Below are 12,905 nucleotides of genomic sequence, written 5' to 3'. Positions count from 1 at the left end.
CTGCTTTACCATAAACCATTTTATATGTAACAGTCATGATACAGAACGTGATGCACCTGCAGTATCTAATGGGCAAGGTACATCTCTGCTTTACCTGGTCAGGAACAGCGTGGTGTCCTGTGCAAAACCAAACAACCACTGTTGAAAATACTTAGAAAAAGGCTTTGTCCTTCAGTGAGAAGAGGAGGAAGGGCTACAGAAGTCAAGGCATCTGATAAAATGTGCATCACACAGTATCTTTGTGATTCACTTGAAAAATTGGTAAAAATAGAATAGAAACAGAAGAATGCAGGTTAAGATCTAAAAAGGCTGTGAGAAATTCCAAGATGGCTGGGCTTCTGGGAGACAGGGCTGGACGCCTCCAACACTGACAAACAACATTTAGTGAACGAACGAATGAGTGAGTGGATGAGAGGAAAGAGGAGAGGAAACGGAACCTCCAGATTTTTGGACTATTGACCATTTCTACATATCAGGTCTCTACTTCCCCATCGTTAGGTAACTCTCAAATTTTCAGAAAAGAAACTAAAATATTAATATGTCCGATACCTACTATGGGCTTTCATATTGATTATTAAGGAAAAGCAGATCCTCTAACAAAGCTTTAATTTGTTAAGATGAATTTTTTTGTATTAAAAAAAATGAATGCAAACATAGTGATGTTGATTCTCAAATATGCAGTTCAGAACTAGACTATTTAACACAATATGTTGGTAAGAGGAGAATTTCGGAACAGGCTGTTTGGTTTTTATAGCTGGCATCACTGTTTCTGGGATCACTAAGTCTCTTCAGATAATCCCTGGGACTTGACACCCCCCTGTCATCCCAATCCCTGAAGCTCTTCCTAGCTTTATCACTTAAAAAAAAAAAAAAAACAAGAACTGTAGAAATCTGACATACACCCTCATTTCACATGATCCCAAACCCAATAAATACAGGACTGAACAATTTTTGAGGTGAGAGAAACATCCTAAAACAAAACATCCAGACTGGGGCAGATAGTGGAAGAATCTCCTTATTCTATTTGTTTTTCCCAATAACTTCCGGAGAAGCCTCCTAGAACAATTTCTGCAGAACAGAATATTAAAACTGCACCATCCACACACAGCTTTACCAACAGACCTACCTGTATCAACCTCCCAGAGTTTAAAGGACAGACGGAACCCTTGGAAAGTGAGTAAAGTTTTGCTGGTAAGATGTATTGGCTCTAAGAAGAGAACTCCACTTTCTTAAAAACAACAACAAAGAACAGGAACTTATCTTCAAGCTCCACTAGTGAGCACCGTGAGTGGGCTGTTTTTCCGAAGGCTGGGGAAGTGGAGAAATGGTCTGGGACGGAGGTGCAGAGAAGAGCTAGGCTGGGTGAGTGGGCAGGACTGCTGCTAGGCAGAGTGACTCTGGTAGGCACCGCCTGATCTGGGGTTCAAAGACCCTCAATATGAGGACACAAAGTGTGACTATTCTCTTTTTATATCTACAGTACAGACATCGAAATAGAAAAAAGCACACACAACTCTATCAAAGGTGTCAGTATCCTCCAGTCACTTTCCCAATCAGATTTTAACCCCGTTACGCTGACGCTGACGGGGGTAAACATTTTGATAGATTACGGTTCAGAAGCCTCTCGCTTACCCACCATCTACTGCGTAATGGACCACCACCTCAAGGTTCAGAAGATAAACTGAACGACCCAATGGCTAATGAATACATAGGAAATCATGTTCATTTTTCAAATGCACATAAAAAGATCTTGAAAAAAATAGTAGGAAAAGTTGTTTTTCAAAGAATACAGGCTGGAATAGTGATCGAACAGTTCTAAAAATATACAAACTTAATAATGCTGAATTCATTGAACGTGTATACAAAGAAAAATGTTCTTTATCTCAATAAGTTTTGAAAGAAATGGTAGGGTGTTGTGCAGGAAAGGGATGATGGTAATACTAACCTTTGCCAATGATAAAGTCAATAACAAACTATAAAGTTTATCAGGAACCCTGGCTCCATGCAGCAGCTCGATGATTACAGGAAAAGCAACAGTTTATTGCAACAGGAATTTAGTCAGGTGGAGCAAACAGGCTCTCGGGAGGGCAATGGCAGCAGGTGTGGGTAGGTGGCCACCCCGAGAGTTTGTCTCCTTTTCACAAGTGTGTATTTTCTAACCCACTTATTTCTTCACTACCTCTAGCCTATGTACCTTCCAACAGTTCTAGGCACTAGATGCCACCTCAGCAGACGCTTGTTAATTGGAAGATTAAAGAGACAGCTAAGGCTCTCAAGAGGTACTCTAGCTGAACCTGACAAGTCAGAGAACAATTTCTCCCTAGGCTATACTTATTTCCAGATGTAGGCAAGGGGCTGCGGAGGAGAAACTCTCTTCATCTCTGCAGCCCCATCTACGTCACATCCTCCCACTGCCTCTCCTCCTGCTGGTTCACAGCCTGGCAATCTCACCTGTGGGCAAAGTGAGGTCACAAACCTGAAATGCATTGCTCTTCCTGATGAATGACCCCAAGTGAACTTCAAAGAATGCCACATGAGCTTTACCTGAGAATTCATCTAGAGATTCCTATTATCAGGGTTAACTTTTTTTTTTATAATTTCAAGTTAATGTGAGAGTACAAACAACTAGGTTATAATTGCATTTGATAGGTAGCATCTCTCTTATAGTTGTGTCCCGCACCCAAAAGGTGTGCCATCTACCCTTATATTGTGTCCATTAAGTGGGAACAGGCCAATCCCCTCCCCGCCTCCCCTACCAGGGTTAACTTTTTGCAATGAATCATTATAAATGCAAAGAAGTACCTGGTTATTTCAAAAGCAACGAATACTCAACTATGTGATAAACAGAACTTCACGTTCTCTACAAATCAATTAAAGTTTACAGATCTGAGAGCATTATTTATAAATTAAAGTTGCCTAATAAAAAGACTCTGATAGTTTTATTAAACATGGCTAACGAATCTTGTAATGACTGTGGCACTTTTTCAACTAGTGGACTGACATTAATTTTTTTTTAGAAAATCTATTTCTATTTGTACTCGCACACCGCACTGCTCGCTAAAATATGTGTGCGAGTGCGTGTAGGCAGTCATTTCATAAAAAGCAAGGAGGGAAAGAGACAGGACTATTTGAATCACATTCCAATTTAGGAGAATGCTCTTTATGACAACGTTCTCAGAGTGTGGTTTATAAAGGTGAATAAAATAAGAAACTACAAGAACAGATACATTAAAATGAGTGCTATTTCTGTTGTATAATTCTTTCGTGTCAGTTTGCAAAATATAACTTTTATTTTTTTAAACAGGGGGGCTGAAGGACTGGCAGGAAACCATGGCCAACTTACAGATCCTCCCTGGGCCTCAGTTTCTTCATTTTGTACCAAGTGGAGAGAGGATTAGAAAATTCCACAAAATCCTCTCCAAGGGCTTGAACACCTGCAAGAACATTCCCTCCCTCACATGGTAATACAGGGAATGAGTTTACCTCTTTTGTTGATTTTTCCCTTACCATCTCTGAGCAAGACTGACTGGAACCTGGCAAAGGCTACCAGAAACTTTTACTAGATTACAGTTAAAAACCTAAAGTAAGCAAAACACACTTCAAGACCCATCGTAGAATCCAAAGCAAAAGTTGAAGAATAACAAAAGTCTCTTGACTTGTGACTTAGTAGGTAGCCAAACACATTAAAACCCTGCCTAGCTTAAACTTGCAGGGCAGCTGTGGCAAGTCTCAGCTGGGCAGCAGTTCATGAGTTTTTTCTGGATTCCTAAGGGTTGGCTCCAGAATTGTCTAGAGTTGTAAAAGGAATGAGAGAATTTCTTTTCGTCCCCACCCTAGTATCACATGGTTTATGACCCAAACATCACTCCTGCCTGTAAGCTTTTTGGGACACCCTTGCCCCAGGGCCTCTCCAAAAGAATGCTTACTTTATTATGAACTAGGCCTGTCTTCAGGGAAAGCAGGATGTTTAGAAAGTTTTGTTCTTAATCCTCATCTCCCTTTTCAGCCAACTATGACTCGCTACAGGAAAAATTGTGCAGCATAGTTAATAAATAAAACCATCGGCTTCTAAGAAGGATTGTCAACTGCTGCTGCAGATAAGGCAATATCTGAAGGGTCAAAAGGTAGGAAAAGATCTAAAAAGGACTATAGCTTTCCCAGGAGCTCTCAAAGACAGCAGAGGCTTCTGTAGTAGGTCAGAGTCTCCAAGGAGGGTTGGAATCAATCTGCTAAATGCATCAAAATGGAGCCAAATAGGGGAGTCCAGTACTAACCTCCCTGGCACAGGTATCCACCGGCATTTTATCACTTTGCTTGCAGCCAACAAAAATCAATCAGCAAGACCATCACAATGAAATACACAGCATGGAGACAGAAATGCATACTACAACATGGGTTCTTTATAACATGAGAAAGTCATTTAAAAAGGAGTTGATTTAAGTTGCAAGCAACTTTCTATCTAAACTACAAATTCCTTATTCTAATTTTACTAGCATTCAGGATCATGTGATAGTTGGTGTCTCTTGTGGGCCCTATTATGATAACCAAAATTCCTTTAAAAAGAATGTACAAGTTCCTGCTTCTCAAACTTGGATACACCTTGGAATCAACTAGGCAATTTTTTGAAAAATCCTGGTCCTTAGGCAACCCCATCCCTGAGACATGGAGTTACTTATGTGGGTGTGGTCTAGGTAGCAGAATTTTAAAAAGCTATTCAGTGGATTCTAATGTCTAGAAGAGTTTTAGAACCACTGCTCTAAGCTGAACCCTGGTTGGCAATTAGGTTCAGAGGGTACTGCTGTTTATGGGAACTCTGCCTTAACCTGTCAAATATAATTATCATTACGGTGTGGCTAACAGTCATCAGAAGTATTCTGTTCTGGTATCAAATTATTTTTAAAGACAGAGGGGCAAGGAATGAGAAGAAACAATGATGCTTTTGTAGGGGTAAGACAAGTCCTCTGATGCTATAAAACTTCCCAGCATATTATAGAAACCAGTTTTGCTGGTTTTTTTTATTACATGACAAAGGGAAGCACTGACCCAGTGGCAATATTTTGGATGTAAGATGTTCTAACCCAAAGCAATAGTGAGGCATCTTTGTGACTTCTGGATAAAACCCAGAAAAGTTTCCTACTCTGAGAATACCACTGTCAAAAAACAGATATTGTCACTTCCCGTTAGTCTTTACATTCTCACATGTCAACAAGATAAGGACTACCACAAGATAGTGCTACAACTTTATAATTTACCATTATTAAAATTAAACATGGCTCCTAAGGTCACAAGGTCTCAAACGAGCATGCTCAGAATCACCTGGAAGGCCTATTAAATTCAGATTGCTGGGCTATCCACACAGGGCTCCCATTCTATACCTCAAGGACTGCAATCTGCATTTCTGACAAGTTTCCCAGAGATGCTCATGCTGCCCGTCTGAGCCCCACACCGAGAGTTCCTGTTCTAAGGGGTCACAAAAGGCATGATCCTTCAGGAACAAGAAAGAAATGCTTCTATCCAGCTTCAGGCATTGTGATAAAGAAATAAATACTTTGAGAGAAAGGTGACATTACCTGAAGATAAATCTAGGTGTTTGTGCCACCAATTAAAATTTTACCATTCCCCTGCCAGTAACAAACAGGTGGGTTCAGTTAATTTCATTTATTCACTCATGAGTAAATATTATCCTTAGACAAGAAAGTCAAGAGATGTCTTAACCTAAAAAGGACCTAAAGATTCTTTCTAAAACTGTTGACCCATGGTTTTCTTGTTTCACAAGGGAATAGTGGCCATGTTTCATTTACAAAATGTTTACTTTATAATGGTAGCATTTTACTGGGGGAAAGTGGGCTTCTCAATTAAGTGGTTAGGGCAACTGGGTAGCTACCCGGAAAAAAATAAAGTTGAATCCATACTTTAGAGTATCAGAATAAACTTCAAATGGAGCAAATATTTAAATGTAAAAAACGTAATAGTACAGAAATTCTTCAAGATAACATGGGTCAACTCCTTTATGTGTGCGGGAGGAAAAGGGTTAGTGGAGGATGGTTTCTATGACTTAAAATCCAGAAACTATAAAACAAAGAATAGAAAAAAATGCACCATATAATATATAATTTCTGTATGACACAAATAAGAATCTCAAAGACCAAAGAAAATGATAAATTGAGAAAAATATTTGAAGATAATATCACAAACTTAGAGCTAATCTCCCCATACGTAAAGAGCCCTTACACATCAACAAGATCAACACCCATCCAAACAAAGAGTAAATCGAGTAGAAGAACACACAGTTGGAAAAAAGGTAGATGACCCACTGCTGGCGAAGTTTTCAGAAGTTGGTAGGAGTGTATGAATCAAATAGTCCATAGGGCACTCACATCAGCAGCTCATATTCCAAAATCAGACAGACTGGGCATGGCGGCTCATGCCTGTAATCCTAGCACTCTGAGATGATGAGGTGTGATGAGGTGGATTGCCTGAATTTAGGAGTTTGAGAACAGTCTGAGCAAAAGTAAGACTTTGTCTCTACTAAAAACAGCTGGGCGTTGTGGTAGGTGCCTGAAGTCCCAGCTACTTGGGAGGCTGAGACAAGAGGATTGCTTGAGCCAAGGAGTCTGAGGTTGCTGTGAGCTATGATGCCATAGCACTCTACTGAGGGAGACAAATGAGACTTTTCTCAAAAAATTAAAAAAAAAAGGAATGAGGAAGGTGAGAGCAAGATGGCAGCCAAGTAACAGCTTCTGTGCAACAAGGTGCAGTGAGATTGGGGAGAGAAGATTCCCGGCATCTCTGGCTGGTGGGATCTGCCCAGAAACTTCCCTTTGGTGACACAGGGAGACAGCTAGAGACTTCTGGACCCCACGAGAAGGACAAAGCTGTGGAGAACTGGCAAGAGGTAGGTACGTTTGCTCTGTCAGAGGCTGCCTGCAGCTATAACCATTGAATAGGGAGACTGCAAAGTGGAAAAGCCTTACCTGTGGGCTGTTTTGGGTTTTTTGGACTTGGACATTCAATTGAACTGCCTTGGGAGATCTTGGGTGAGTGTGCAGATAACTTTCGGTATTGTCTAGGGTCCTGCACTGAGCTGCTGAGCCGGAAAGGTGCTAATATCGTTCAGCTATGGGCCGGCCCACACAGCCACTGTGGGGGAGCTGCCCTTGCTGGTTGCAGTGCAGGGATCGGCTGGGAGATCTTAAGCGAGTAATCCAGTGACTAAGTTGCCCAAAAGTGAGGACTGAGACCCTTAGGAAGAGTGGAGATCTAAGTGTTTCGCAGATTACAGCCTTGGCCCTCAGGAGCATAGAGTGAGACCAGTTTTGGCGCACTGGATAAGTCAGCAGCCACATCAAGAGAGATCCCAGCCATAAGTGCTTTCCTTCTGCTCAGCCAAGGTTCACATTCTGGAGGAGTGGTTCTCAACCTGTGGGTCGCAACCAATGAAAATACATCCTGCATATCAGATACTGACATTATGATTCATAACAGTAGCAAAACTACAGTTATGAAGTAGCAATAAAAATAATTTTATGGTTGAGGGTCACCACAACATGAGGACTGTATTAAAGGGTCACGGCATTAGGAAGGTTGAGAACCACTGGTCTGGAGTGTCTTTTAAGACATTTGGGCTCCCAAGCCTGCGGGGTCTGAGAAATCAGCAGAGGCCTCCAGTCTCCATCTTGTATAGCTGTATCAGCATTGTGATTAACATCTCATACCTCAGAAATTCACCTATTGCCTGGACAATATTCAGCAAGATATATATACTGTTTTGGGTTTTTTTTCCCTTAAATTCAACATTTTTCTTCTAGATTTTTCTTTTTTCCTTTTTTTCCCCTCTTTTCTTTCTTCACTTTTCTAGTTTAAATACAATCTTCCATTTTTGCCTTCTTTAACAATTAGAACTTCGTTTTTGCTAGTCTTTCTGCCTCTATTATTTGTCCCCCCCCCCAATTTTATCCAGTAAGGGTTTTTTTTTGTTTGTTTGTTTCAGTTTGATTTATAGCATTTTTGTCTTTCCTCTCTACCTGGTGGAGGTGGGGTACTGTGTCTGATCAGGCTGGCAAAGAGCTGATGGCCTCAAGGGAACCACCCAACAAGGCACCTGCAGAGGTTGGGGGTTTTCAAGGTTGGGACAAAGTATTCTACTGTACACCTATATTACTCCTGTCTTCTTTCGGTGCCCCTCTTCTTTGTGTCAAATTTCCTTTTACTCACTCCCTCTCTTTTCTCTTTTTTCTTTCTTTTTAAAATCTTTTTTCCCTTCCTTCTCTTCAGTCTTCTTATCCTTCTGGTCCTGTATCAAATGGACTCATTAAAACTTTAGGGCAGAGGCACAGTAACTTAAAAAGCAAGAGGAAGTGAAAGGAAAATTAGGACAAGGAAACAGATACAAGAAAACGCTCATGAAGAAGAGTCAGCAGAAAAATCCTGGCAACATGAAATACCAGTCCAGAGCAATCCCTTCAAGGGACCGAGAAGTAGCTACTGCAGAGAATTCCACCTATAAAGAAATGTTAGAAATGATAGAAGGGGAATTTAAAATGTAAATGATGAAAACAATGAAGGAAATTGCTGAGAAAATGGAAAATAATCAAAAAACAATGGGGCGGCCCCTGTGGCTCAAAAGGGTAGGGCACTAGCCCCATATGCCAGAGTTGGCGGGTTCCAACCCAGCCTCGGCCAAAAAAAAAGAGAAGGAAATTGCTGAGAAAGTGGGAAACAACCAAAAAACAATGAAGGAAATTGCTGAAAAAGTGGAAAATAACCAAAAGGAAATCCAAAAACATAATCAAATAAGAGATGAACGATATGAAGAATATAGAAAGGATGTAGCAGAGCTGAAGGAACTAAGCAGTCAGTTAGGGAACTTAAAGATGCTATAGAAAGTATCAACAACAGATTAGATCACGCAGAAGAAAGAATCTTAGAGGTAGAGGACAAAACTCTTGAGATAACTCAGATAGTTAAAGAGGCAGAAAAGAAGAGAGAGAAAGCAGAACGTTCACTGACAAAATTATGGGACCTTATGAAGCATTCAAACATATGAGTTACAGGTATCCCAGAAGGGGAAGAAGAATGCCCCAGAGGAATGGAAGCCAGTCTAGAGAATATTATAAATGAAAATTTCCCAAATATCACCAAAGATTCTGACATACTCCTCTCAGAGGGATATTGGACCCCTGGTCGCCTCAACTCAAATAGAGCTTCTCCGAGACACACTGTGATGAACCTATCTAAAGTCAAGACAAAAGAAAAGATTTGGCAAGCTGCCCAGAGTAAGCGCCAACTGACCTATAGGGGCAAATCCATCAGGGTGATGCAGACTTCTCTAATGAAACTTTTCAAGCCAGAATGGTCATCTACCTTTAATCTACCTAAACAGAACAATTTCCAGCCCAGAATTCTATATCCTATTAAGCTAAGCTTTAAAATTTATGGAGAAATCAAATCTTTTACTGATATGCAAATGTTGAGGAAATTTGCCACAACAAGACCAGCTCTACAGGAAATATTTCAACTTGTTCTACACACTGACCATCACAACAGACCTTTAGCAAGCAAACACCCTGAAATTAAAGGATAGACCTTAGCTTCTACAATGATGCAAAAGACAAAACTAAGCAATGGACTTTCACAAAATAAGATGAATAGAATGCACCCACACTTATCAATTATCTCAATAAATGTCAATGGCTTGAATTCCCCACTGAAGAAGCATAGATTGGTTGATTGGATTAAAAGACACAAGCCATCTATTTGCTGTCTGCAGGAAACACACCTCATGTCAAAAGACAAATTAAAACTCAGAGTTAAGGGTTGAAAGTCAACATTTCAGGCAAATGGAATTCAGAAGAAAATAGGGGTTGCAATCTTATTTTCAGATACATGTGGATTTAAAGCAACTAAAGTCAAAAAAAGACAATGATGGTCACTTCATATTGGTCAAGGGAAAAATACAACAAGAAGACATTTCAATTCTAAATATTCATGCACCCAATTTAAATGCTCCTAGATTCTCGAAACAGACCTTACTTAGCCTGGACAATATGATATCCTATAACATGGTGATAACAGGGGACTTTAACACCCCTCTCTCACAGCTGGACAGATCCTCTAAACAGAAATTAAACAAAGATATAAGAGATTTAAATGAGATCCTAGAACAATTATGCTTGATAGACATACATAGAATACATATATGGAACATTCTCCAAAATCGATCATATCCTAGGACACAAAACAAACCTCAATAGAATCAAAAGAATTGAAATTTTACCTTGCATCTTCTCAGACCACAAGGCACTAAAAGTGGAACTCATCTCCAACAAAAACGTTCAACCTCACACAAAGGCATGGAAGTTAAACAATCTTATGCTGAATGACAGTTTGGTGGAGGAAGAAATAAAAAAGGAAATCATTAACTTCCTTGAGTATAACAACGAAGACACAAGCTACCAAAACCTATGGGATACAGCAAAAGCAATCCTGAGAGGAAAATTTATCACTTTAGAAGTCTACATTTGAAAAACAGAAAGAGAGCACATCAACAAACTCACAAGCCATCTTATAGATTTGGAAAAAGAAGAATAATCTCAGTCTACATCCAGCAGAAGGAAAGAAATATCCAAAATTAAATCAGAGGAAAAAAGAATCATTCAGAAAATTAATGAAAGAAGGAATTGGTTTTCTGAAAAAATAAATAAAATAGATAAACCTTTGGCCAGACTAACTAGAAATAAAAAAGTAAAATCTCTAGTAACCTCAATCAGAAATGATAGAGGGGAAATAACAACTGATGCCACCGAGATATAAGAGATTATCTCTGAATACTACCTGAAAGTCTATGCCCAGAAATTTGACAATGTGAAGGAAATAGATCAATATTTGGAATCACACCCTCTCCCTATACTTAGCCTAGATGAAATAGAGCTCCTGAACAGACCAATTTCAAGCACTGAGATCAAAGTAACAATAAAAATCTTTCAACAAAAAAATGCCCTGGTCTGGATGGCTTCACACCAGAATTTTATCAAACCTTCAAGGAAGAGTTTATTCCTATATCGTAGAAATTATTCCAAAACATTGAAAGGGAAGAAATCTTCCCTAACATATTCTATAAAGCAAACATCACCCTGATACCAAAACCAGGAAAAGACCCAATTAAAAAGGAGAACTTCAGCCCAATTTCACTAATGAATATAGATGCAAAAATTCTCAACAAAATACTAGCCAATAGATTTCAGCTTATCATCAAAAAAGTCATACATCATGATCAAGTAGGTTTTATCCCAGGGATGCAAGGCTGGTTTAATATATGTAAATCCATAAATATTATTCACACTATATCAAGAGAAGCAAAAACACAGACCATATGATCCTCTCAAAAGATGCAGAAAAAGCATTTGATAAAACCCAGCATCCTTTTCTAATTAGAACACTGAAGAGTTTAGGCATAGGTGGAACATTTCTGAAACTGATTGAAGCTATCTATGACAAACCCACATTTAATATTTTACTAAATGGGAGTAAAACTGAAAGCTTTTCCTCTTAGAACTGGAACCATTACTATTAAACATACTGCTGGAAGTTCTAGCCAATACAATTAGGCAAAACAAGACAATAAAAGGCATCCAAATGTGAGCAGAGGAGGTCAAATTCTCCCTCTTTGCTGACGATATGATCTTATACTTAAGAGAACCCCAAAGACTTAACCACAAGATTCCTGGAAGTCATCAAAAAATACAGGAATGTCTCAGGATATAAAATCAATGTCCATAAGTCAGTAGCCTTTGTATACATCAATAACAGCCAAGATGAGACCTAATTAAGGACATAACTCCCTTCACCATAGCCCCAAAGAAAATGAAATACCTAAGAATATACCTAACAAAAGAGGTGAAGGATCTCTATAAAGAAAATTAGGAAACCCGAAGAAAGGAAATAGCAGAAGACTTTAACAAACAGAAGAATACACCATGCTCATGGCTGGGAAGAATCAACATTGTTAAAATGTCTATACTTCCCAGAGCAATCTACTGATTCAACACCATCCCTATTAAAATAGTAACATCCTATTTTTAAGACTTGGAAAAAATGATTCTGCATTTTGTATGGAACCAGAAAAAAACCTGTATAGCTACGGCATTTCTTAGTAATAAAAACAAAGCTGGGGGCACCACCATACCAGATTTTAGGCTGTACTACAAAGCCATAATGGTCAAGACAGCATGGTACTGGCACAAAAATAGGACATAGACATTTGGAATCAAACAGAAAACCAGGAAATGAAACCAACAACTTACAACCACCTAATCTTTGATAAACCAAACAAGAACGTACACTGAGGGAAAGACTCCCTATTCAATAAATGGTGCTGGGAGAACTGGATATCCACATGTAAAAAACTGAAACTGGACCTGCACCTTTCTCCACTCACAAAAATTGATTCAAGATGGATAAAGGACCTAAATTTAAAGCATGAAACAATAAAAAACCTCAAAGAAAGCATAGGGAAAACACTGGAAGATTATCATCCTGGGGAAAGACTTCATGAAGAAGACTGCCTGTGGCAATTGCAACAACAAAAATAAACAAATGGGATTTAATTAAACTGAAAAGCTTCTGTACAGCTAAGGAGACAGCAACCAAAGCAAATAGACAACCTATACAATGGGAAAGGATATTTGCATATTTTGAATCAGACAAAAGCTTAATAACTAGGATCTATAGAGAACTTAATTTAATCCACATGAAAAAAGCCAACAATCCCATATATCAATGGGGAAGAGAGATGAAGAGAACCTTTTCTAAAGAAGACAGATGAATGGCTAGCAAACATATAAAAAAATGCTCATCATCTCTAATTATTAGAGAAATGCAAATTAAAACCACCCTGAGATATCATT

At 39.1% G+C, this 12,905-nt stretch overlaps 1 protein-coding gene across 1 annotated transcript in view; it reads right to left on the bottom strand.

The window, feature by feature from the left end:
* E2F3 (E2F transcription factor 3) overlaps positions 1-12,905 on the bottom strand; it is an 88,965-nt gene that overhangs the window by 26,213 nt on the left and 49,847 nt on the right. The window lies entirely within an intron of this gene.

This window comes from Otolemur garnettii, unplaced genomic scaffold, assembly GCF_000181295.1.
Source record: "Otolemur garnettii isolate 467f Iridium unplaced genomic scaffold, OtoGar3 scaffold00026, whole genome shotgun sequence".
In the NCBI taxonomy this organism is placed as follows: Eukaryota; Metazoa; Chordata; class Mammalia; order Primates; family Galagidae; genus Otolemur; species Otolemur garnettii.
This window is presented reverse-complemented; position numbering and strand designations above follow the sequence as displayed.